The sequence below is a fragment of the Vulpes vulpes genome, unplaced genomic scaffold, assembly GCF_048418805.1.
Source record: "Vulpes vulpes isolate BD-2025 unplaced genomic scaffold, VulVul3 u000000748, whole genome shotgun sequence".
NCBI classification, from domain to species: Eukaryota; Metazoa; Chordata; class Mammalia; order Carnivora; family Canidae; genus Vulpes; species Vulpes vulpes.
The window spans coordinates 1-22,591 of NW_027325757.1; the positions used below are offsets into that span (position 1 = coordinate 1).

Below are 22,591 nucleotides of genomic sequence, written 5' to 3' on the forward strand. Positions count from 1 at the left end.
CCTTCGGAGAGAAGGGTGCAGGCGGGCCCGGGCCGAAGGTGGGGGGTTGCGGGTGGCTGGTGGCTTGGAGGCTGGGGGCGGTGCCAGGGAATTGCTAGGGGCTGGGCGGCGGGCCTGGGGGCGGAGATTGGGGCGGGGCGAGGAGGGCCCCGGCCCCGGCCCCGGCCCCCCAAAGCCCCCGCCCCCGGCCCCGGCCCCCAAAGCCCCGCCCCGGCCCCCCGGAGGGGCTCGCAGGCCTGCGGAGACGGGATCCAGCCCCCGCCCGGCTCCCCCCAGCGACCGCCCCCTCCCCGCCCCGGCCCGAGGTTCCTGCTGTCGCCCCGTCCCCTCCGGTCTGGCCGCCTTCGGGCCCCGCGGCGCCCTGGGATGCGCGGCCGGCTAGGACGTGGGTGGTGTGCTTGAAGGGCGGGCTGCGAGGGTGAAGGGCTTGAGAGGAAGAGGAGGTGGTGCATGTGTGTGGCCTCCTGCCCGTGCAGCCGGCGCCCTCGGTGCTCCGCGGCGCCCTGCGGTGCTTCCGGCGGGGCGGGGGCCATGCCACGGGTCGCCCGGAGGGGGGGCGCCGCCGCCGCCGCCGCCGCCGCCGCCGCGTTGGTCGAGGGGGGCGTTGGCGGCCAAGGGACAGACAGGAAGGCAGGCAAAAGGCCGAGGAAAAAAGCCTACAGCACCCGGTATTCCCAGGCGGTCTCCCATCCAAGTACTAACCAGGCCCGACCCTGCTTAGCTTCCGAGATCAGACGAGATCGGGCGCGTTCAGGGTGGTATGGCCGTAGACGTCCGCGGCTGCCGCTGGGCGCCCCAAGAGCCTGCTCTGCGCCTCTCCGGGCCAGGCGCCCGCCGCTCCTCAGCCCTCCGCCCGCCCGATCGCGCCAGCCCGCCTGCATGCTCGCCTGCCGGCCCGACTGATTGATTGACTGACCGCCTCCCGCGCCGCGCCCGGGGGTGGCGGAGGGCGCCTGCCCTGGGCCGGGCGGGGGGGGGTGGGGGCCAAGACGCCTCCCGCACCCCGGAGCGGAGGCTGTCGCCGGAGCCCGGGCCGCGCTCCCGTCCCCGGCCTGGCGGGCGCGTCGCCGCCGCTCGGCTCCCCGGATGGCACGCCGCCCCACCTCGGACCGCTCACTGGCTGGGGGGGTGCCGCGGGCCGGCGCCGGCCGGCTCCGGACGACCCCTGGCCTCTCCTGTTCTTCAGCCGGCCTGGCTCAAAGCCAAGCCGGGCCGCCCCGCCGCCGCCGGACCCCATCCTCGACAGGCAGGGACACAGACACAGGTGCCCACGACAGACAGACAGACACACACACACACACACACACAGACGGAGGGACACGGGCACTCGGAGCTGGGCCACAAGGCCTGTGGGGGCGAGGCAGCCACCCCGCCGGAGGGGCGCAGGCCCTGGAGCTGCCTTAGGAGCCCTGGCAGCCGCGGGCCCTGCAGCCACGGTGTCAGGGATGCCGTTCTGCCCCCATTCCTGCCCATCAGCCGAACCGCCGCGGGACCGTGTGCCTGTGTTGCGTGCGCGGCGCCCACGCCCAGGCGCGGAGCGAGTCTCTCTTGTGTCTCTTGCTGTGTTGCGCGCGGCCCTTTTCGGCATGGGTGCCGGCCGCCCCCGCGTCGCTGTGGCCTTGGCTGTTGCGGGGCCGCGGAGCGCGCAGCCCGGTGCCAACGGGGCCTGAGGCCCCGGGCGGTCGGGCCATCTGGTGTCCCGGGCCCGCGGAGCGTGGACGTCGTGGCTGAGGGCCGAAGGGACGGTGGTCCGCGGGGGAGGCAGGGCATGTCCTTCGGAGAGAAGGTGCAGGCGGGCCCGGGCCGAAGGTGGGGGGGGTTGCGGGTGGCTGGGTGGCTTGGAGGCTGGGGGCGGTGCCAGGGAATTGCTAGGGGCTGGGGGCGGGCCTGGGGGCGGAGATTGGGGCGGGGCGAGGAGGGCCCCGGCCCCGGCCCCGGCCCCCAAAGCCCCGCCCCGGCCCCGGCCCCCAAAGCCCCGCCCCGGCCCCCCGGAGGGGCTCGCAGGCCTGCGGAGACGGGATCCAGCCCCCGCCCGGCTCCCCCCAGCGACCGCCCCCTCCCCGCCCCGGCCCCGAGGTTCCTGCTGTCGCCCCGTCCCCTCCGTCGGCCGCCTTCGGGCCCCCGCGGCGCCCTGGGACGCGCGGCCGGCTAGGACGTGGGTGGGTGTGCTTGAAGGGCGGGCTGCGAGGGTGAAGGGCTTGAGAGGAAGAGGAGGTGGTGCATGTGTGTGGCCTCCTGCCCGTGCAGCCGGCGCCCTCGGTGCTCCGCGGCGCCCTGCGGTGCTTCCGGCGGGGCGGGGGCCATGCCACGGGTCGCCCGGAGGGGGGCGCCGCCGCCGCCGCCGCCGCCGCCGCCGCCGCCGCCGCCGCCGCCGCGTTGGTCGAGGGGGCGTTGGCGGCCAAGGGACAGACAGGAAGGCAGGCAAAAGGCCGAGGAAAAAAAGCCTACAGCACCCGGTATTCCCAGGCGGTCTCCCATCCAAGTACTAACCAGGCCCGACCCTGCTTAGCTTCCGAGATCAGACGAGATCGGGCGCGTTCAGGGTGGTATGGCCGTAGACGTCCGCGGCTGCCGCTGGGCGCCCCAAGAGCCTGCTCTGCGCCTCTCCGGGCCAGGCGCCCGCCGCTCCTCAGCCCTCCGCCCGCCCGATCGCGCCAGCCCGCCTGCATGCTCGCCTGCCGGCCCGACTGATTGATTGACTGACCGCCTCCCGCGCCGCGCCCGGGGTGGCGGAGGGCGCCTGCCCCGGGCCGGGCGGGGGGGGTGGGGGCCAAGACGCCTCCCGCACCCCGGAGCGGAGGCTGTCGCCGGAGCCCGGGCGCGCTCCCGTCCCCGGCCTGGCGGGCGCGTCGCCGCCGCTCGGCTCCCCGGATGGCACGCCGCCCCACCTCGGACCGCTCACTGGCTGGGGGGGTGCCGCGGGCCGGCGCCGGCCGGCTCCGGACGACCCCTGGCCTCTCCTGTTCTTCAGCCGGCCTGGCTCAAAGCCAAGCCGGGGCCGCCCGCGCCGCCGGACCCCATCCTCGGACAGGCAGGGACACAGACACAGGTGCCCACGACAGACAGACAGACACACACACACACACACACAGACGGAGGGACACGGGCACTCGGAGCTGGGCCACAAGGCCTGTGGGGGCGAGGCAGCCACCCCGCCGGAGGGGCGCAGGCCCTGGAGCTGCCTTAGGAGCCCTGGCAGCCGCGGGCCCTGCAGCCACGGTGTCAGGGATGCCGTTCTGCCCCCATTCCTGCCCATCAGCCGAACCGCCGCGGGACCGTGTGCCTGTGTTGCGTGCGCGGCGCCCACGCCCAGGCGCGGAGCGAGTCTCTCTTGTGTCTCTTGCTGTGTTGCGCGCGGCCCTTTTCGGCATGGGTGCCGGCCGCCCCCGCGTCGCTGTGGCCTTGGCTGTTGCGGGGCCGCGGAGCGCGCAGCCCGGTGCCAACGGGGCCTGAGGCCCCGGGCGGTCGGGCCATCTGGTGTCCCGGGCCCGCGGAGCGTGGACGTCGTGGCTGAGGGCCGAAGGGACGGTGGTCCGCGGGGGAGGCAGGGCATGTCCTTCGGAGAGAAGGTGCAGGCGGGCCCGGGCCGAAGGTGGGGGGGGTTGCGGGTGGCTGGGTGGCTTGGAGGCTGGGGGCGGTGCCAGGGAATTGCTAGGGGCTGGGGGCGGGCCTGGGGGCGGAGATTGGGGCGGGGCGAGGAGGGCCCCGGCCCCGGCCCCGGCCCCCAAAGCCCCGCCCCGGCCCCGGCCCCCAAAGCCCCGCCCCGGCCCCCCGGAGGGGCTCGCAGGCCTGCGGAGACGGGATCCAGCCCCCGCCCGGCTCCCCCCAGCGACCGCCCCCTCCCCGCCCCGGCCCCGAGGTTCCTGCTGTCGCCCCGTCCCCTCCGTCGGCCGCCTTCGGGCCCCCGCGGCGCCCTGGGACGCGCGGCCGGCTAGGACGTGGGTGGGTGTGCTTGAAGGGCGGGCTGCGAGGGTGAAGGGCTTGAGAGGAAGAGGAGGTGGTGCATGTGTGTGGCCTCCTGCCCGTGCAGCCGGCGCCCTCGGTGCTCCGCGGCGCCCTGCGGTGCTTCCGGCGGGGCGGGGGCCATGCCACGGGTCGCCCGGAGGGGGGCGCCGCCGCCGCCGCCGCCGCCGCCGCCGCCGCCGCCGCCGCGTTGGTCGAGGGGGCGTTGGCGGCCAAGGGACAGACAGGAAGGCAGGCAAAAGGCCGAGGAAAAAAAGCCTACAGCACCCGGTATTCCCAGGCGGTCTCCCATCCAAGTACTAACCAGGCCCGACCCTGCTTAGCTTCCGAGATCAGACGAGATCGGGCGCGTTCAGGGTGGTATGGCCGTAGACGTCCGCGGCTGCCGCTGGGCGCCCCAAGAGCCTGCTCTGCGCCTCTCCGGGCCAGGCGCCCGCCGCTCCTCAGCCCTCCGCCCGCCCGATCGCGCCAGCCCGCCTGCATGCTCGCCTGCCGGCCCGACTGATTGATTGACTGACCGCCTCCCGCGCCACGCCCGGGGTGGCGGAGGGCGCCTGCCCCGGGCCGGGCGGGGGGGGTGGGGGCCAAGACGCCTCCCGCACCCCGGAGCGGAGGCTGTCGCCGGAGCCCGGGCGCGCTCCCGTCCCCGGCCTGGCGGGCGCGTCGCCGCCGCTCGGCTCCCCGGATGGCACGCCGCCCCACCTCGGACCGCTCACTGGCTGGGGGGGTGCCGCGGGCCGGCGCCGGCCGGCTCCGGACGACCCCTGGCCTCTCCTGTTCTTCAGCCGGCCTGGCTCAAAGCCAAGCCGGGGCCGCCCGCGCCGCCGGACCCCATCCTCGGACAGGCAGGGACACAGACACAGGTGCCCACGACAGACAGACAGACACACACACACACACACACAGACGGAGGGACACGGGCACTCGGAGCTGGGCCACAAGGCCTGTGGGGGCGAGGCAGCCACCCCGCCGGAGGGGCGCAGGCCCTGGAGCTGCCTTAGGAGCCCTGGCAGCCGCGGGCCCTGCAGCCACGGTGTCAGGGATGCCGTTCTGCCCCCATTCCTGCCCATCAGCCGAACCGCCGCGGGACCGTGTGCCTGTGTTGCGTGCGCGGCGCCCACGCCCAGGCGCGGAGCGAGTCTCTCTTGTGTCTCTTGCTGTGTTGCGCGCGGCCCTTTTCGGCATGGGTGCCGGCCGCCCCCGCGTCGCTGTGGCCTTGGCTGTTGCGGGGCCGCGGAGCGCGCAGCCCGGTGCCAACGGGGCCTGAGGCCCCGGGCGGTCGGGCCATCTGGTGTCCCGGGCCCGCGGAGCGTGGACGTCGTGGCTGAGGGCCGAAGGGACGGTGGTCCGCGGGGGAGGCAGGGCATGTCCTTCGGAGAGAAGGTGCAGGCGGGCCCGGGCCGAAGGTGGGGGGGGTTGCGGGTGGCTGGGTGGCTTGGAGGCTGGGGGCGGTGCCAGGGAATTGCTAGGGGCTGGGGGCGGGCCTGGGGGCGGAGATTGGGGCGGGGCGAGGAGGGCCCCGGCCCCGGCCCCGGCCCCCAAAGCCCCGCCCCGGCCCCGGCCCCCAAAGCCCCGCCCCGGCCCCCCGGAGGGGCTCGCAGGCCTGCGGAGACGGGATCCAGCCCCCGCCCGGCTCCCCCCAGCGACCGCCCCCTCCCCGCCCCGGCCCCGAGGTTCCTGCTGTCGCCCCGTCCCCTCCGTCGGCCGCCTTCGGGCCCCCGCGGCGCCCTGGGACGCGCGGCCGGCTAGGACGTGGGTGGGTGTGCTTGAAGGGCGGGCTGCGAGGGTGAAGGGCTTGAGAGGAAGAGGAGGTGGTGCATGTGTGTGGCCTCCTGCCCGTGCAGCCGGCGCCCTCGGTGCTCCGCGGCGCCCTGCGGTGCTTCCGGCGGGGCGGGGGCCATGCCACGGGTCGCCCGGAGGGGGGCGCCGCCGCCGCCGCCGCCGCCGCCGCCGCCGCCGCCGCCGCGTTGGTCGAGGGGGCGTTGGCGGCCAAGGGACAGACAGGAAGGCAGGCAAAAGGCCGAGGAAAAAAAGCCTACAGCACCCGGTATTCCCAGGCGGTCTCCCATCCAAGTACTAACCAGGCCCGACCCTGCTTAGCTTCCGAGATCAGACGAGATCGGGCGCGTTCAGGGTGGTATGGCCGTAGACGTCCGCGGCTGCCGCTGGGCGCCCCAAGAGCCTGCTCTGCGCCTCTCCGGGCCAGGCGCCCGCCGCTCCTCAGCCCTCCGCCCGCCCGATCGCGCCAGCCCGCCTGCATGCTCGCCTGCCGGCCCGACTGATTGATTGACTGACCGCCTCCCGCGCCGCGCCCGGGGTGGCGGAGGGCGCCTGCCCCGGGCCGGGCGGGGGGGGTGGGGGCCAAGACGCCTCCCGCACCCCGGAGCGGAGGCTGTCGCCGGAGCCCGGGCGCGCTCCCGTCCCCGGCCTGGCGGGCGCGTCGCCGCCGCTCGGCTCCCCGGATGGCACGCCGCCCCACCTCGGACCGCTCACTGGCTGGGGGGGTGCCGCGGGCCGGCGCCGGCCGGCTCCGGACGACCCCTGGCCTCTCCTGTTCTTCAGCCGGCCTGGCTCAAAGCCAAGCCGGGGCCGCCCGCGCCGCCGGACCCCATCCTCGGACAGGCAGGGACACAGACACAGGTGCCCACGACAGACAGACAGACAGACACACACACACACACAGACGGAGGGACACGGGCACTCGGAGCTGGGCCACAAGGCCTGTGGGGGCGAGGCAGCCACCCCGCCGGAGGGGCGCAGGCCCTGGAGCTGCCTTAGGAGCCCTGGCAGCCGCGGGCCCTGCAGCCACGGTGTCAGGGATGCCGTTCTGCCCCCATTCCTGCCCATCAGCCGAACCGCCGCGGGACCGTGTGCCTGTGTTGCGTGCGCGGCGCCCACGCCCAGGCGCGGAGCGAGTCTCTCTTGTGTCTCTTGCTGTGTTGCGCGCGGCCCTTTTCGGCATGGGTGCCGGCCGCCCCCGCGTCGCTGTGGCCTTGGCTGTTGCGGGGCCGCGGAGCGCGCAGCCCGGTGCCAACGGGGCCTGAGGCCCCGGGCGGTCGGGCCATCTGGTGTCCCGGGCCCGCGGAGCGTGGACGTCGTGGCTGAGGGCCGAAGGGACGGTGGTCCGCGGGGGAGGCAGGGCATGTCCTTCGGAGAGAAGGTGCAGGCGGGCCCGGGCCGAAGGTGGGGGGGGTTGCGGGTGGCTGGGTGGCTTGGAGGCTGGGGGCGGTGCCAGGGAATTGCTAGGGGCTGGGGGCGGGCCTGGGGGCGGAGATTGGGGCGGGGCGAGGAGGGCCCCGGCCCCGGCCCCGGCCCCCAAAGCCCCGCCCCGGCCCCGGCCCCCAAAGCCCCGCCCCGGCCCCCCGGAGGGGCTCGCAGGCCTGCGGAGACGGGATCCAGCCCCCGCCCGGCTCCCCCCAGCGACCGCCCCCTCCCCGCCCCGGCCCCGAGGTTCCTGCTGTCGCCCCGTCCCCTCCGTCGGCCGCCTTCGGGCCCCCGCGGCGCCCTGGGACGCGCGGCCGGCTAGGACGTGGGTGGGTGTGCTTGAAGGGCGGGCTGCGAGGGTGAAGGGCTTGAGAGGAAGAGGAGGTGGTGCATGTGTGTGGCCTCCTGCCCGTGCAGCCGGCGCCCTCGGTGCTCCGCGGCGCCCTGCGGTGCTTCCGGCGGGGCGGGGGCCATGCCACGGGTCGCCCGGAGGGGGGCGCCGCCGCCGCCGCCGCCGCCGCCGCCGCCGCCGCCGCGTTGGTCGAGGGGGCGTTGGCGGCCAAGGGACAGACAGGAAGGCAGGCAAAAGGCCGAGGAAAAAAAGCCTACAGCACCCGGTATTCCCAGGCGGTCTCCCATCCAAGTACTAACCAGGCCCGACCCTGCTTAGCTTCCGAGATCAGACGAGATCGGGCGCGTTCAGGGTGGTATGGCCGTAGACGTCCGCGGCTGCCGCTGGGCGCCCCAAGAGCCTGCTCTGCGCCTCTCCGGGCCAGGCGCCCGCCGCTCCTCAGCCCTCCGCCCGCCCGATCGCGCCAGCCCGCCTGCATGCTCGCCTGCCGGCCCGACTGATTGATTGACTGACCGCCTCCCGCGCCGCGCCCGGGGTGGCGGAGGGCGCCTGCCCCGGGCCGGGCGGGGGGGGTGGGGGCCAAGACGCCTCCCGCACCCCGGAGCGGAGGCTGTCGCCGGAGCCCGGGCGCGCTCCCGTCCCCGGCCTGGCGGGCGCGTCGCCGCCGCTCGGCTCCCCGGATGGCACGCCGCCCCACCTCGGACCGCTCACTGGCTGGGGGGGTGCCGCGGGCCGGCGCCGGCCGGCTCCGGACGACCCCTGGCCTCTCCTGTTCTTCAGCCGGCCTGGCTCAAAGCCAAGCCGGGGCCGCCCGCGCCGCCGGACCCCATCCTCGGACAGGCAGGGACACAGACACAGGTGCCCACGACAGACAGACAGACACACACACACACACACACAGACGGAGGGACACGGGCACTCGGAGCTGGGCCACAAGGCCTGTGGGGGCGAGGCAGCCACCCCGCCGGAGGGGCGCAGGCCCTGGAGCTGCCTTAGGAGCCCTGGCAGCCGCGGGCCCTGCAGCCACGGTGTCAGGGATGCCGTTCTGCCCCCATTCCTGCCCATCAGCCGAACCGCCGCGGGACCGTGTGCCTGTGTTGCGTGCGCGGCGCCCACGCCCAGGCGCGGAGCGAGTCTCTCTTGTGTCTCTTGCTGTGTTGCGCGCGGCCCTTTTCGGCATGGGTGCCGGCCGCCCCCGCGTCGCTGTGGCCTTGGCTGTTGCGGGGCCGCGGAGCGCGCAGCCCGGTGCCAACGGGGCCTGAGGCCCCGGGCGGTCGGGCCATCTGGTGTCCCGGGCCCGCGGAGCGTGGACGTCGTGGCTGAGGGCCGAAGGGACGGTGGTCCGCGGGGGAGGCAGGGCATGTCCTTCGGAGAGAAGGTGCAGGCGGGCCCGGGCCGAAGGTGGGGGGGGTTGCGGGTGGCTGGGTGGCTTGGAGGCTGGGGGCGGTGCCAGGGAATTGCTAGGGGCTGGGGGCGGGCCTGGGGGCGGAGATTGGGGCGGGGCGAGGAGGGCCCGCAGGCGGGCCCGGCCCCGGCCCCGGCCCCGGCCCCCAAAGCCCCGCCCCGGCCCCGGCCCCCAAAGCCCCGCCCCGGCCCCCCGGAGGGGCTCGCAGGCCTGCGGAGACGGGATCCAGCCCCCGCCCGGCTCCCCCCAGCGACCGCCCCCTCCCCGCCCCGGCCCCGAGGTTCCTGCTGTCGCCCCGTCCCCTCCGTCGGCCGCCTTCGGGCCCCCGCGGCGCCCTGGGACGCGCGGCCGGCTAGGACGTGGGTGGGTGTGCTTGAAGGGCGGGCTGCGAGGGTGAAGGGCTTGAGAGGAAGAGGAGGTGGTGCATGTGTGTGGCCTCCTGCCCGTGCAGCCGGCGCCCTCGGTGCTCCGCGGCGCCCTGCGGTGCTTCCGGCGGGGCGGGGGCCATGCCACGGGTCGCCCGGAGGGGGGCGCCGCCGCCGCCGCCGCCGCCGCCGCCGCCGCCGCCGCGTTGGTCGAGGGGGCGTTGGCGGCCAAGGGACAGACAGGAAGGCAGGCAAAAGGCCGAGGAAAAAAAGCCTACAGCACCCGGTATTCCCAGGCGGTCTCCCATCCAAGTACTAACCAGGCCCGACCCTGCTTAGCTTCCGAGATCAGACGAGATCGGGCGCGTTCAGGGTGGTATGGCCGTAGACGTCCGCGGCTGCCGCTGGGCGCCCCAAGAGCCTGCTCTGCGCCTCTCCGGGCCAGGCGCCCGCCGCTCCTCAGCCCTCCGCCCGCCCGATCGCGCCAGCCCGCCTGCATGCTCGCCTGCCGGCCCGACTGATTGATTGACTGACCGCCTCCCGCGCCGCGCCCGGGGTGGCGGAGGGCGCCTGCCCCGGGCCGGGCGGGGGGGGTGGGGGCCAAGACGCCTCCCGCACCCCGGAGCGGAGGCTGTCGCCGGAGCCCGGGCGCGCTCCCGTCCCCGGCCTGGCGGGCGCGTCGCCGCCGCTCGGCTCCCCGGATGGCACGCCGCCCCACCTCGGACCGCTCACTGGCTGGGGGGGTGCCGCGGGCCGGCGCCGGCCGGCTCCGGACGACCCCTGGCCTCTCCTGTTCTTCAGCCGGCCTGGCTCAAAGCCAAGCCGGGGCCGCCCGCGCCGCCGGACCCCATCCTCGGACAGGCAGGGACACAGACACAGGTGCCCACGACAGACAGACAGACACACACACACACACACACAGACGGAGGGACACGGGCACTCGGAGCTGGGCCACAAGGCCTGTGGGGGCGAGGCAGCCACCCCGCCGGAGGGGCGCAGGCCCTGGAGCTGCCTTAGGAGCCCTGGCAGCCGCGGGCCCTGCAGCCACGGTGTCAGGGATGCCGTTCTGCCCCCATTCCTGCCCATCAGCCGAACCGCCGCGGGACCGTGTGCCTGTGTTGCGTGCGCGGCGCCCACGCCCAGGCGCGGAGCGAGTCTCTCTTGTGTCTCTTGCTGTGTTGCGCGCGGCCCTTTTCGGCATGGGTGCCGGCCGCCCCCGCGTCGCTGTGGCCTTGGCTGTTGCGGGGCCGCGGAGCGCGCAGCCCGGTGCCAACGGGGCCTGAGGCCCCGGGCGGTCGGGCCATCTGGTGTCCCGGGCCCGCGGAGCGTGGACGTCGTGGCTGAGGGCCGAAGGGACGGTGGTCCGCGGGGGAGGCAGGGCATGTCCTTCGGAGAGAAGGTGCAGGCGGGCCCGGGCCGAAGGTGGGGGGGGTTGCGGGTGGCTGGGTGGCTTGGAGGCTGGGGGCGGTGCCAGGGAATTGCTAGGGGCTGGGGGCGGGCCTGGGGGCGGAGATTGGGGCGGGGCGAGGAGGGCCCGCAGGCGGGCCCGGCCCCGGCCCCGGCCCCGGCCCCCAAAGCCCCGCCCCGGCCCCCCGGAGGGGCTCGCAGGCCTGCGGAGACGGGATCCAGCCCCCGCCCGGCTCCCCCCAGCGACCGCCCCCTCCCCGCCCCGGCCCCGAGGTTCCTGCTGTCGCCCCGTCCCCTCCGTCGGCCGCCTTCGGGCCCCCGCGGCGCCCTGGGACGCGCGGCCGGCTAGGACGTGGGTGGGTGTGCTTGAAGGGCGGGCTGCGAGGGTGAAGGGCTTGAGAGGAAGAGGAGGTGGTGCATGTGTGTGGCCTCCTGCCCGTGCAGCCGGCGCCCTCGGTGCTCCGCGGCGCCCTGCGGTGCTTCCGGCGGGGCGGGGGCCATGCCACGGGTCGCCCGGAGGGGGGCGCCGCCGCCGCCGCCGCCGCCGCCGCCGCGTTGGTCGAGGGGGCGTTGGCGGCCAAGGGACAGACAGGAAGGCAGGCAAAAGGCCGAGGAAAAAAAGCCTACAGCACCCGGTATTCCCAGGCGGTCTCCCATCCAAGTACTAACCAGGCCCGACCCTGCTTAGCTTCCGAGATCAGACGAGATCGGGCGCGTTCAGGGTGGTATGGCCGTAGACGTCCGCGGCTGCCGCTGGGCGCCCCAAGAGCCTGCTCTGCGCCTCTCCGGGCCAGGCGCCCGCCGCTCCTCAGCCCTCCGCCCGCCCGATCGCGCCAGCCCGCCTGCATGCTCGCCTGCCGGCCCGACTGATTGATTGACTGACCGCCTCCCGCGCCGCGCCCGGGGTGGCGGAGGGCGCCTGCCCCGGGCCGGGCGGGGGGGGTGGGGGCCAAGACGCCTCCCGCACCCCGGAGCGGAGGCTGTCGCCGGAGCCCGGGCGCGCTCCCGTCCCCGGCCTGGCGGGCGCGTCGCCGCCGCTCGGCTCCCCGGATGGCACGCCGCCCCACCTCGGACCGCTCACTGGCTGGGGGGGTGCCGCGGGCCGGCGCCGGCCGGCTCCGGACGACCCCTGGCCTCTCCTGTTCTTCAGCCGGCCTGGCTCAAAGCCAAGCCGGGGCCGCCCGCGCCGCCGGACCCCATCCTCGGACAGGCAGGGACACAGACACAGGTGCCCACGACAGACAGACAGACACACACACACACACACACAGACGGAGGGACACGGGCACTCGGAGCTGGGCCACAAGGCCTGTGGGGGCGAGGCAGCCACCCCGCCGGAGGGGCGCAGGCCCTGGAGCTGCCTTAGGAGCCCTGGCAGCCGCGGGCCCTGCAGCCACGGTGTCAGGGATGCCGTTCTGCCCCCATTCCTGCCCATCAGCCGAACCGCCGCGGGACCGTGTGCCTGTGTTGCGTGCGCGGCGCCCACGCCCAGGCGCGGAGCGAGTCTCTCTTGTGTCTCTTGCTGTGTTGCGCGCGGCCCTTTTCGGCATGGGTGCCGGCCGCCCCCGCGTCGCTGTGGCCTTGGCTGTTGCGGGGCCGCGGAGCGCGCAGCCCAGTGCCAACGGGGCCTGAGGCCCCGGGCGGTCGGGCCATCTGGTGTCCCGGGCCCGCGGAGCGTGGACGTCGTGGCTGAGGGCCGAAGGGACGGTGGTCCGCGGGGGAGGCAGGGCATGTCCTTCGGAGAGAAGGTGCAGGCGGGCCCGGGCCGAAGGTGGGGGGGGTTGCGGGTGGCTGGGTGGCTTGGAGGCTGGGGGCGGTGCCAGGGAATTGCTAGGGGCTGGGGGCGGGCCTGGGGGCGGAGATTGGGGCGGGGCGAGGAGGGCCCGCAGGCGGGCCCGGCCCCGGCCCCGGCCCCGGCCCCCAAAGCCCCGCCCCGGCCCCGGCCCCCAAAGCCCCGCCCCGGCCCCCCGGAGGGGCTCGCAGGCCTGCGGAGACGGGATCCAGCCCCCGCCCGGCTCCCCCCAGCGACCGCCCCCTCCCCGCCCCGGCCCCGAGGTTCCTGCTGTCGCCCCGTCCCCTCCGTCGGCCGCCTTCGGGCCCCCGCGGCGCCCTGGGACGCGCGGCCGGCTAGGACGTGGGTGGGTGTGCTTGAAGGGCGGGCTGCGAGGGTGAAGGGCTTGAGAGGAAGAGGAGGTGGTGCATGTGTGTGGCCTCCTGCCCGTGCAGCCGGCGCCCTCGGTGCTCCGCGGCGCCCTGCGGTGCTTCCGGCGGGGCGGGGGCCATGCCACGGGTCGCCCGGAGGGGGGCGCCGCCGCCGCCGCCGCCGCCGCCGCCGCCGCCGCCGCCGCGTTGGTCGAGGGGGCGTTGGCGGCCAAGGGACAGACAGGAAGGCAGGCAAAAGGCCGAGGAAAAAAAGCCTACAGCACCCGGTATTCCCAGGCGGTCTCCCATCCAAGTACTAACCAGGCCCGACCCTGCTTAGCTTCCGAGATCAGACGAGATCGGGCGCGTTCAGGGTGGTATGGCCGTAGACGTCCGCGGCTGCCGCTGGGCGCCCCAAGAGCCTGCTCTGCGCCTCTCCGGGCCAGGCGCCCGCCGCTCCTCAGCCCTCCGCCCGCCCGATCGCGCCAGCCCGCCTGCATGCTCGCCTGCCGGCCCGACTGATTGATTGACTGACCGCCTCCCGCGCCGCGCCCGGGGTGGCGGAGGGCGCCTGCCCCGGGCCGGGCGGGGGGGGTGGGGGCCAAGACGCCTCCCGCACCCCGGAGCGGAGGCTGTCGCCGGAGCCCGGGCGCGCTCCCGTCCCCGGCCTGGCGGGCGCGTCGCCGCCGCTCGGCTCCCCGGATGGCACGCCGCCCCACCTCGGACCGCTCACTGGCTGGGGGGGTGCCGCGGGCCGGCGCCGGCCGGCTCCGGACGACCCCTGGCCTCTCCTGTTCTTCAGCCGGCCTGGCTCAAAGCCAAGCCGGGGCCGCCCGCGCCGCCGGACCCCATCCTCGGACAGGCAGGGACACAGACACAGGTGCCCACGACAGACAGACAGACACACACACACACACACACAGACGGAGGGACACGGGCACTCGGAGCTGGGCCACAAGGCCTGTGGGGGCGAGGCAGCCACCCCGCCGGAGGGGCGCAGGCCCTGGAGCTGCCTTAGGAACCCTGGCAGCCGCGGGCCCTGCAGCCACGGTGTCAGGGATGCCGTTCTGCCCCCATTCCTGCCCATCAGCCGAACCGCCGCGGGACCGTGTGCCTGTGTTGCGTGCGCGGCGCCCACGCCCAGGCGCGGAGCGAGTCTCTCTTGTGTCTCTTGCTGTGTTGCGCGCGGCCCTTTTCGGCATGGGTGCCGGCCGCCCCCGCGTCGCTGTGGCCTTGGCTGTTGCGGGGCCGCGGAGCGCGCAGCCCGGTGCCAACGGGGCCTGAGGCCCCGGGCGGTCGGGCCATCTGGTGTCCCGGGCCCGCGGAGCGTGGACGTCGTGGCTGAGGGCCGAAGGGACGGTGGTCCGCGGGGGAGGCAGGGCATGTCCTTCGGAGAGAAGGTGCAGGCGGGCCCGGGCCGAAGGTGGGGGGGGTTGCGGGTGGCTGGGTGGCTTGGAGGCTGGGGGCGGTGCCAGGGAATTGCTAGGGGCTGGGGGCGGGCCTGGGGGCGGAGATTGGGGCGGGGCGAGGAGGGCCCCGGCCCCGGCCCCGGCCCCCAAAGCCCCGCCCCGGCCCCGGCCCCCAAAGCCCCGCCCCGGCCCCCCGGAGGGGCTCGCAGGCCTGCGGAGACGGGATCCAGCCCCCGCCCGGCTCCCCCCAGCGACCGCCCCCTCCCCGCCCCGGCCCCGAGGTTCCTGCTGTCGCCCCGTCCCCTCCGTCGGCCGCCTTCGGGCCCCCGCGGCGCCCTGGGACGCGCGGCCGGCTAGGACGTGGGTGGGTGTGCTTGAAGGGCGGGCTGCGAGGGTGAAGGGCTTGAGAGGAAGAGGAGGTGGTGCATGTGTGTGGCCTCCTGCCCGTGCAGCCGGCGCCCTCGGTGCTCCGCGGCGCCCTGCGGTGCTTCCGGCGGGGCGGGGGCCATGCCACGGGTCGCCCGGAGGGGGGCGCCGCCGCCGCCGCCGCCGCCGCCGCCGCCGCCGCCGCCGCCGCGTTGGTCGAGGGGGCGTTGGCGGCCAAGGGACAGACAGGAAGGCAGGCAAAAGGCCGAGGAAAAAAAGCCTACAGCACCCGGTATTCCCAGGCGGTCTCCCATCCAAGTACTAACCAGGCCCGACCCTGCTTAGCTTCCGAGATCAGACGAGATCGGGCGCGTTCAGGGTGGTATGGCCGTAGACGTCCGCGGCTGCCGCTGGGCGCCCCAAGAGCCTGCTCTGCGCCTCTCCGGGCCAGGCGCCCGCCGCTCCTCAGCCCTCCGCCCGCCCGATCGCGCCAGCCCGCCTGCATGCTCGCCTGCCGGCCCGACTGATTGATTGACTGACCGCCTCCCGCGCCGCGCCCGGGGTGGCGGAGGGCGCCTGCCCCGGGCCGGGCGGGGGGGGTGGGGGCCAAGACGCCTCCCGCACCCCGGAGCGGAGGCTGTCGCCGGAGCCCGGGCGCGCTCCCGTCCCCGGCCTGGCGGGCGCGTCGCCGCCGCTCGGCTCCCCGGATGGCACGCCGCCCCACCTCGGACCGCTCACTGGCTGGGGGGGTGCCGCGGGCCGGCGCCGGCCGGCTCCGGACGACCCCTGGCCTCTCCTGTTCTTCAGCCGGCCTGGCTCAAAGCCAAGCCGGGGCCGCCCGCGCCGCCGGACCCCATCCTCGGACAGGCAGGGACACAGACACAGGTGCCCACGACAGACAGACAGACACACACACACACACACACAGACGGAGGGACACGGGCACTCGGAGCTGGGCCACAAGGCCTGTGGGGGCGAGGCAGCCACCCCGCCGGAGGGGCGCAGGCCCTGGAGCTGCCTTAGGAGCCCTGGCAGCCGCGGGCCCTGCAGCCACGGTGTCAGGGATGCCGTTCTGCCCCCATTCCTGCCCATCAGCCGAACCGCCGCGGGACCGTGTGCCTGTGTTGCGTGCGCGGCGCCCACGCCCAGGCGCGGAGCGAGTCTCTCTTGTGTCTCTTGCTGTGTTGCGCGCGGCCCTTTTCGGCATGGGTGCCGGCCGCCCCCGCGTCGCTGTGGCCTTGGCTGTTGCGGGGCCGCGGAGCGCGCAGCCCGGTGCCAACGGGGCCTGAGGCCCCGGGCGGTCGGGCCATCTGGTGTCCCGGGCCCGCGGAGCGTGGACGTCGTGGCTGAGGGCCGAAGGGACGGTGGTCCGCGGGGGAGGCAGGGCATGTCCTTCGGAGAGAAGGTGCAGGCGGGCCCGGGCCGAAGGTGGGGGGGGTTGCGGGTGGCTGGGTGGCTTGGAGGCTGGGGGCGGTGCCAGGGAATTGCTAGGGGCTGGGGGCGGGCCTGGGGGCGGAGATTGGGGCGGGGCGAGGAGGGCCCCGGCCCCGGCCCCGGCCCCCAAAGCCCCGCCCCGGCCCCGGCCCCCAAAGCCCCGCCCCGGCCCCCCGGAGGGGCTCGCAGGCCTGCGGAGACGGGATCCAGCCCCCGCCCGGCTCCCCCCAGCGACCGCCCCCTCCCCGCCCCGGCCCCGAGGTTCCTGCTGTCGCCCCGTCCCCTCCGTCGGCCGCCTTCGGGCCCCCGCGGCGCCCTGGGACGCGCGGCCGGCTAGGACGTGGGTGGGTGTGCTTGAAGGGCGGGCTGCGAGGGTGAAGGGCTTGAGAGGAAGAGGAGGTGGTGCATGTGTGTGGCCTCCTGCCCGTGCAGCCGGCGCCCTCGGTGCTCCGCGGCGCCCTGCGGTGCTTCCGGCGGGGCGGGGGCCATGCCACGGGTCGCCCGGAGGGGGGCGCCGCCGCCGCCGCCGCCGCCGCCGCCGCCGCCGCCGCCGCGTTGGTCGAGGGGGCGTTGGCGGCCAAGGGACAGACAGGAAGGCAGGCAAAAGGCCGAGGAAAAAAAGCCTACAGCACCCGGTATTCCCAGGCGGTCTCCCATCCAAGTACTAACCAGGCCCGACCCTGCTTAGCTTCCGAGATCAGACGAGATCGGGCGCGTTCAGGGTGGTATGGCCGTAAACGTCCGCGGCTGCCGCTGGGCGCCCCAAGAGCCTGCTCTGCGCCTCTCCGGGCCAGGCGCCCGCCGCTCCTCAGCCCTCCGCCCGCCCGATCGCGCCAGCCCGCCTGCATGCTCGCCTGCCGGCCCGACTGATTGATTGACTGACCGCCTCCCGCGCCACGCCCGGGGTGGCGGAGGGCGCCTGCCCCGGGCCGGGCGGGGGGGGTGGGGGCCAAGACGCCTCCCGCACCCCGGAGCGGAGGCTGTCGCCGGAGCCCGGGCGCGCTCCCGTCCCCGGCCTGGCGGGCGCGTCGCCGCCGCTCGGCTCCCCGGATGGCACGCCGCCCCACCTCGGACCGCTCACTGGCTGGGGGGGTGCCGCGGGCCGGCGCCGGCCGGCTCCGGACGACCCCTGGCCTCTCCTGTTCTTCAGCCGGCCTGGCTCAAAGCCAAGCCGGGGCCGCCCGCGCCGCCGGACCCCATCCTCGGACAGGCAGGGACACAGACACAGGTGCCCACGACAGACAGACAGACACACACACACACACACACAGACGGAGGGACACGGGCACTCGGAGCTGGGCCACAAGGCCTGTGGGGGCGAGGCAGCCACCCCGCCGGAGGGGCGCAGGCCCTGGAGCTGCCTTAGGAGCCCTGGCAGCCGCGGGCCCTGCAGCCACGGTGTCAGGGATGCCGTTCTGCCCCCATTCCTGCCCATCAGCCGAACCGCCGCGGGACCGTGTGCCTGTGTTGCGTGCGCGGCGCCCACGCCCAGGCGCGGAGCGAGTCTCTCTTGTGTCTCTTGCTGTGTTGCGCGCGGCCCTTTTCGGCATGGGTGCCGGCCGCCCCCGCGTCGCTGTGGCCTTGGCTGTTGCGGGGCCGCGGAGCGCGCAGCCCGGTGCCAACGGGGCCTGAGGCCCCGGGCGGTCGGGCCATCTGGTGTCCCGGGCCCGCGGAGCGTGGACGTCGTGGCTGAGGGCCGAAGGGACGGTGGTCCGCGGGGGAGGCAGGGCATGTCCTTCGGAGAGAAGGTGCAGGCGGGCCCGGGCCGAAGGTGGGGGGGGTTGCGGGTGGCTGGGTGGCTTGGAGGCTGGGGGCGGTGCCAGGGAATTGCTAGGGGCTGGGGGCGGGCCTGGGGGCGGAGATTGGGGCGGGGCGAGGAGGGCCCCGGCCCCGGCCCCGGCCCCCAAAGCCCCGCCCCGGCCCCGGCCCCCAAAGCCCCGCCCCGGCCCCCCGGAGGGGCTCGCAGGCCTGCGGAGACGGGATCCAGCCCCCGCCCGGCTCCCCCCAGCGACCGCCCCCTCCCCGCCCCGGCCCCGAGGTTCCTGCTGTCGCCCCGTCCCCTCCGTCGGCCGCCTTCGGGCCCCCGCGGCGCCCTGGGACGCGCGGCCGGCTAGGACGTGGGTGGGTGTGCTTGAAGGGCGGGCTGCGAGGGTGAAGGGCTTGAGAGGAAGAGGAGGTGGTGCATGTGTGTGGCCTCCTGCCCGTGCAGCCGGCGCCCTCGGTGCTCCGCGGCGCCCTGCGGTGCTTCCGGCGGGGCGGGGGCCATGCCACGGGTCGCCCGGAGGGGGGCGCCGCCGCCGCCGCCGCCGCCGCCGCCGCGTTGGTCGAGGGGGCGTTGGCGGCCAAGGGACAGACAGGAAGGCAGGCAAAAGGCCGAGGAAAAAAAGCCTACAGCACCCGGTATTCCCAGGCGGTCTCCCATCCAAGTACTAACCAGGCCCGACCCTGCTTAGCTTCCGAGATCAGACGAGATCGGGCGCGTTCAGGGTGGTATGGCCGTAGACGTCCGCGGCTGCCGCTGGGCGCCCCAAGAGCCTGCTCTGCGCCTCTCCGGGCCAGGCGCCCGCCGCTCCTCAGCCCTCCGCCCGCCCGATCGCGCCAGCCCGCCTGCATGCTCGCCTGCCGGCCCGACTGATTGATTGACTGACCGCCTCCCGCGCCGCGCCCGGGGTGGCGGAGGGCGCCTGCCCCGGGCCGGGCGGGGGGGGTGGGGGCCAAGACGCCTCCCGCACCCCGGAGCGGAGGCTGTCGCCGGAGCCCGGGCGCGCTCCCGTCCCCGGCCTGGCGGGCGCGTCGCCGCCGCTCGGCTCCCCGGATGGCACGCCGCCCCACCTCGGACCGCTCACTGGCTGGGGGGGTGCCGCGGGCCGGCGCCGGCCGGCTCCGGACGACCCCTGGCCTCTCCTGTTCTTCAGCCGGCCTGGCTCAAAGCCAAGCCGGGGCCGCCCGCGCCGCCGGACCCCATCCTCGGACAGGCAGGGACACAGACACAGGTGCCCACGACAGACAGACAGACACACACACACACACACACAGACGGAGGGACACGGGCACTCGGAGCTGGGCCACAAGGCCTGTGGGGGCGAGGCAGCCACCCCGCCGGAGGGGCGCAGGCCCTGGAGCTGCCTTAGGAGCCCTGGCAGCCGCGGGCCCTGCAGCCACGGTGTCAGGGATGCCGTTCTGCCCCCATTCCTGCCCATCAGCCGAACCGCCGCGGGACCGTGTGCCTGTGTTGCGTGCGCGGCGCCCACGCCCAGGCGCGGAGCGAGTCTCTCTTGTGTCTCTTGCTGTGTTGCGCGCGGCCCTTTTCGGCATGGGTGCCGGCCGCCCCCGCGTCGCTGTGGCCTTGGCTGTTGCGGGGCCGCGGAGCGCGCAGCCCAGTGCCAACGGGGCCTGAGGCCCCGGGCGGTCGGGCCATCTGGTGTCCCGGGCCCGCGGAGCGTGGACGTCGTGGCTGAGGGCCGAAGGGACGGTGGTCCGCGGGGGAGGCAGGGCATGTCCTTCGGAGAGAAGGTGCAGGCGGGCCCGGGCCGAAGGTGGGGGGGGTTGCGGGTGGCTGGGTGGCTTGGAGGCTGGGGGCGGTGCCAGGGAATTGCTAGGGGCTGGGGGCGGGCCTGGGGGCGGAGATTGGGGCGGGGCGAGGAGGGCCCGCAGGCGGGCCCGGCCCCGGCCCCGGCCCCGGCCCCCAAAGCCCCGCCCCGGCCCCGGCCCCCAAAGCCCCGCCCCGGCCCCCCGGAGGGGCTCGCAGGCCTGCGGAGACGGGATCCAGCCCCCGCCCGGCTCCCCCCAGCGACCGCCCCCTCCCCGCCCCGGCCCCGAGGTTCCTGCTGTCGCCCCGTCCCCTCCGTCGGCCGCCTTCGGGCCCCCGCGGCGCCCTGGGACGCGCGGCCGGCTAGGACGTGGGTGGGTGTGCTTGAAGGGCGGGCTGCGAGGGTGAAGGGCTTGAGAGGAAGAGGAGGTGGTGCATGTGTGTGGCCTCCTGCCCGTGCAGCCGGCGCCCTCGGTGCTCCGCGGCGCCCTGCGGTGCTTCCGGCGGGGCGGGGGCCATGCCACGGGTCGCCCGGAGGGGGGCGCCGCCGCCGCCGCCGCCGCCGCCGCCGCCGCCGCCGCGTTGGTCGAGGGGGCGTTGGCGGCCAAGGGACAGACAGGAAGGCAGGCAAAAGGCCGAGGAAAAAAAGCCTACAGCACCCGGTATTCCCAGGCGGTCTCCCATCCAAGTACTAACCAGGCCCGACCCTGCTTAGCTTCCGAGATCAGACGAGATCGGGCGCGTTCAGGGTGGTATGGCCGTAGACGTCCGCGGCTGCCGCTGGGCGCCCCAAGAGCCTGCTCTGCGCCTCTCCGGGCCAGGCGCCCGCCGCTCCTCAGCCCTCCGCCCGCCCGATCGCGCCAGCCCGCCTGCATGCTCGCCTGCCGGCCCGACTGATTGATTGACTGACCGCCTCCCGCGCCGCGCCCGGGGTGGCGGAGGGCGCCTGCCCCGGGCCGGGCGGGGGGGGTGGGGGCCAAGACGCCTCCCGCACCCCGGAGCGGAGGCTGTCGCCGGAGCCCGGGCGCGCTCCCGTCCCCGGCCTGGCGGGCGCGTCGCCGCCGCTCGGCTCCCCGGATGGCACGCCGCCCCACCTCGGACCGCTCACTGGCTGGGGGGGTGCCGCGGGCCGGCGCCGGCCGGCTCCGGACGACCCCTGGCCTCTCCTGTTCTTCAGCCGGCCTGGCTCAAAGCCAAGCCGGGGCCGCCCGCGCCGCCGGACCCCATCCTCGGACAGGCAGGGACACAGACACAGGTGCCCACGACAGACAGACAGACACACACACACACACACACAGACGGAGGGACACGGGCACTCGGAGCTGGGCCACAAGGCCTGTGGGGGCGAGGCAGCCACCCCGCCGGAGGGGCGCAGGCCCTGGAGCTGCCTTAGGAACCCTGGCAGCCGCGGGCCCTGCAGCCACGGTGTCAGGGATGCCGTTCTGCCCCCATTCCTGCCCATCAGCCGAACCGCCGCGGGACCGTGTGCCTGTGTTGCGTGCGCGGCGCCCACGCCCAGGCGCGGAGCGAGTCTCTCTTGTGTCTCTTGCTGTGTTGCGCGCGGCCCTTTTCGGCATGGGTGCCGGCCGCCCCCGCGTCGCTGTGGCCTTGGCTGTTGCGGGGCCGCGGAGCGCGCAGCCCGGTGCCAACGGGGCCTGAGGCCCCGGGCGGTCGGGCCATCTGGTGTCCCGGGCCCGCGGAGCGTGGACGTCGTGGCTGAGGGCCGAAGGGACGGTGGTCCGCGGGGGAGGCAGGGCATGTCCTTCGGAGAGAAGGTGCAGGCGGGCCCGGGCCGAAGGTGGGGGGGGTTGCGGGTGGCTGGGTGGCTTGGAGGCTGGGGGCGGTGCCAGGGAATTGCTAGGGGCTGGGGGCGGGCCTGGGGGCGGAGATTGGGGCGGGGCGAGGAGGGCCCCGGCCCCGGCCCCGGCCCCCAAAGCCCCGCCCCGGCCCCGGCCCCCAAAGCCCCGCCCCGGCCCCCCGGAGGGGCTCGCAGGCCTGCGGAGACGGGATCCAGCCCCCGCCCGGCTCCCCCCAGCGACCGCCCCCTCCCCGCCCCGGCCCCGAGGTTCCTGCTGTCGCCCCGTCCCCTCCGTCGGCCGCCTTCGGGCCCCCGCGGCGCCCTGGGACGCGCGGCCGGCTAGGACCTGGGTGGGTGTGCTTGAAGGGCGGGCTGCGAGGGTGAAGGGCTTGAGAGGAAGAGGAGGTGGTGCATGTGTGTGGCCTCCTGCCCGTGCAGCCGGCGCCCTCGGTGCTCCGCGGCGCCCTGCGGTGCTTCCGGCGGGGCGGGGGCCATGCCACGGGTCGCCCGGAGGGGGGCGCCGCCGCCGCCGCCGCCGCCGCCGCCGCCGCCGCCGCCGCCGCGTTGGTCGAGGGGGCGTTGGCGGCCAAGGGACAGACAGGAAGGCAGGCAAAAGGCCGAGGAAAAAAAGCCTACAGCACCCGGTATTCCCAGGCGGTCTCCCATCCAAGTACTAACCAGGCCCGACCCTGCTTAGCTTCCGAGATCAGACGAGATCGGGCGCGTTCAGGGTGGTATGGCCGTAGACGTCCGCGGCTGCCGCTGGGCGCCCCAAGAGCCTGCTCTGCGCCTCTCCGGGCCAGGCGCCCGCCGCTCCTCAGCCCTCCGCCCGCCCGATCGCGCCAGCCCGCCTGCATGCTCGCCTGCCGGCCCGACTGATTGATTGACTGACCGCCTCCCGCGCCGCGCCCGGGGTGGCGGAGGGCGCCTGCCCCGGGCCGGGCGGGGGGGGTGGGGGCCAAGACGCCTCCCGCACCCCGGAGCGGAGGCTGTCGCCGGAGCCCGGGCGCGCTCCCGTCCCCGGCCTGGCGGGCGCGTCGCCGCCGCTCGGCTCCCCGGATGGCACGCCGCCCCACCTCGGACCGCTCACTGGCTGGGGGGGTGCCGCGGGCCGGCGCCGGCCGGCTCCGGACGACCCCTGGCCTCTCCTGTTCTTCAGCCGGCCTGGCTCAAAGCCAAGCCGGGGCCGCCCGCGCCGCCGGACCCCATCCTCGGAC

At 76.2% G+C, this 22,591-nt stretch overlaps 13 non-coding genes across 13 annotated transcripts; all 13 read right to left on the reverse strand.

Moving 5' to 3' along the window:
• Window positions 1-653: 653 nt before the first annotated feature.
• On the reverse strand, window positions 654-772 carry LOC140597023 (5S ribosomal RNA). The gene has a single exon (XR_011998891.1). It is a non-coding gene; the product is annotated as a 5S ribosomal RNA (ribosomal RNA).
• Window positions 773-2,441: 1,669 nt separating this feature from the next.
• LOC140597070 (5S ribosomal RNA) lies at window positions 2,442-2,560 on the reverse strand. The gene has a single exon (XR_011998937.1). It is a non-coding gene; the product is annotated as a 5S ribosomal RNA (ribosomal RNA).
• A 1,658-nt stretch (window positions 2,561-4,218) lies between these two features.
• Window positions 4,219-4,337, reverse strand: LOC140597081 (5S ribosomal RNA). Its single transcript, XR_011998948.1, has one exon. It is a non-coding gene; the product is annotated as a 5S ribosomal RNA (ribosomal RNA).
• Window positions 4,338-5,995: 1,658 nt separating this feature from the next.
• Window positions 5,996-6,114, reverse strand: LOC140597092 (5S ribosomal RNA). Its single transcript, XR_011998959.1, has one exon. It is a non-coding gene; the product is annotated as a 5S ribosomal RNA (ribosomal RNA).
• A 1,655-nt stretch (window positions 6,115-7,769) lies between these two features.
• Window positions 7,770-7,888, reverse strand: LOC140597103 (5S ribosomal RNA). The gene has a single exon (XR_011998970.1). It is a non-coding gene; the product is annotated as a 5S ribosomal RNA (ribosomal RNA).
• Window positions 7,889-9,560: 1,672 nt separating this feature from the next.
• Window positions 9,561-9,679, reverse strand: LOC140597029 (5S ribosomal RNA). The gene has a single exon (XR_011998897.1). It is a non-coding gene; the product is annotated as a 5S ribosomal RNA (ribosomal RNA).
• A 1,637-nt stretch (window positions 9,680-11,316) lies between these two features.
• Window positions 11,317-11,435, reverse strand: LOC140597040 (5S ribosomal RNA). Its single transcript, XR_011998908.1, has one exon. It is a non-coding gene; the product is annotated as a 5S ribosomal RNA (ribosomal RNA).
• Window positions 11,436-13,110: 1,675 nt separating this feature from the next.
• LOC140597052 (5S ribosomal RNA) lies at window positions 13,111-13,229 on the reverse strand. Its single transcript, XR_011998919.1, has one exon. It is a non-coding gene; the product is annotated as a 5S ribosomal RNA (ribosomal RNA).
• A 1,661-nt stretch (window positions 13,230-14,890) lies between these two features.
• On the reverse strand, window positions 14,891-15,009 carry LOC140597063 (5S ribosomal RNA). Its single transcript, XR_011998930.1, has one exon. It is a non-coding gene; the product is annotated as a 5S ribosomal RNA (ribosomal RNA).
• Window positions 15,010-16,667: 1,658 nt separating this feature from the next.
• LOC140597062 (5S ribosomal RNA) lies at window positions 16,668-16,786 on the reverse strand. Its single transcript, XR_011998929.1, has one exon. It is a non-coding gene; the product is annotated as a 5S ribosomal RNA (ribosomal RNA).
• Window positions 16,787-18,432: 1,646 nt separating this feature from the next.
• Window positions 18,433-18,551, reverse strand: LOC140597064 (5S ribosomal RNA). The gene has a single exon (XR_011998931.1). It is a non-coding gene; the product is annotated as a 5S ribosomal RNA (ribosomal RNA).
• Window positions 18,552-20,223: 1,672 nt separating this feature from the next.
• LOC140597065 (5S ribosomal RNA) lies at window positions 20,224-20,342 on the reverse strand. Its single transcript, XR_011998932.1, has one exon. It is a non-coding gene; the product is annotated as a 5S ribosomal RNA (ribosomal RNA).
• A 1,661-nt stretch (window positions 20,343-22,003) lies between these two features.
• On the reverse strand, window positions 22,004-22,122 carry LOC140597066 (5S ribosomal RNA). The gene has a single exon (XR_011998933.1). It is a non-coding gene; the product is annotated as a 5S ribosomal RNA (ribosomal RNA).
• Window positions 22,123-22,591: the final 469 nt, after the last annotated feature.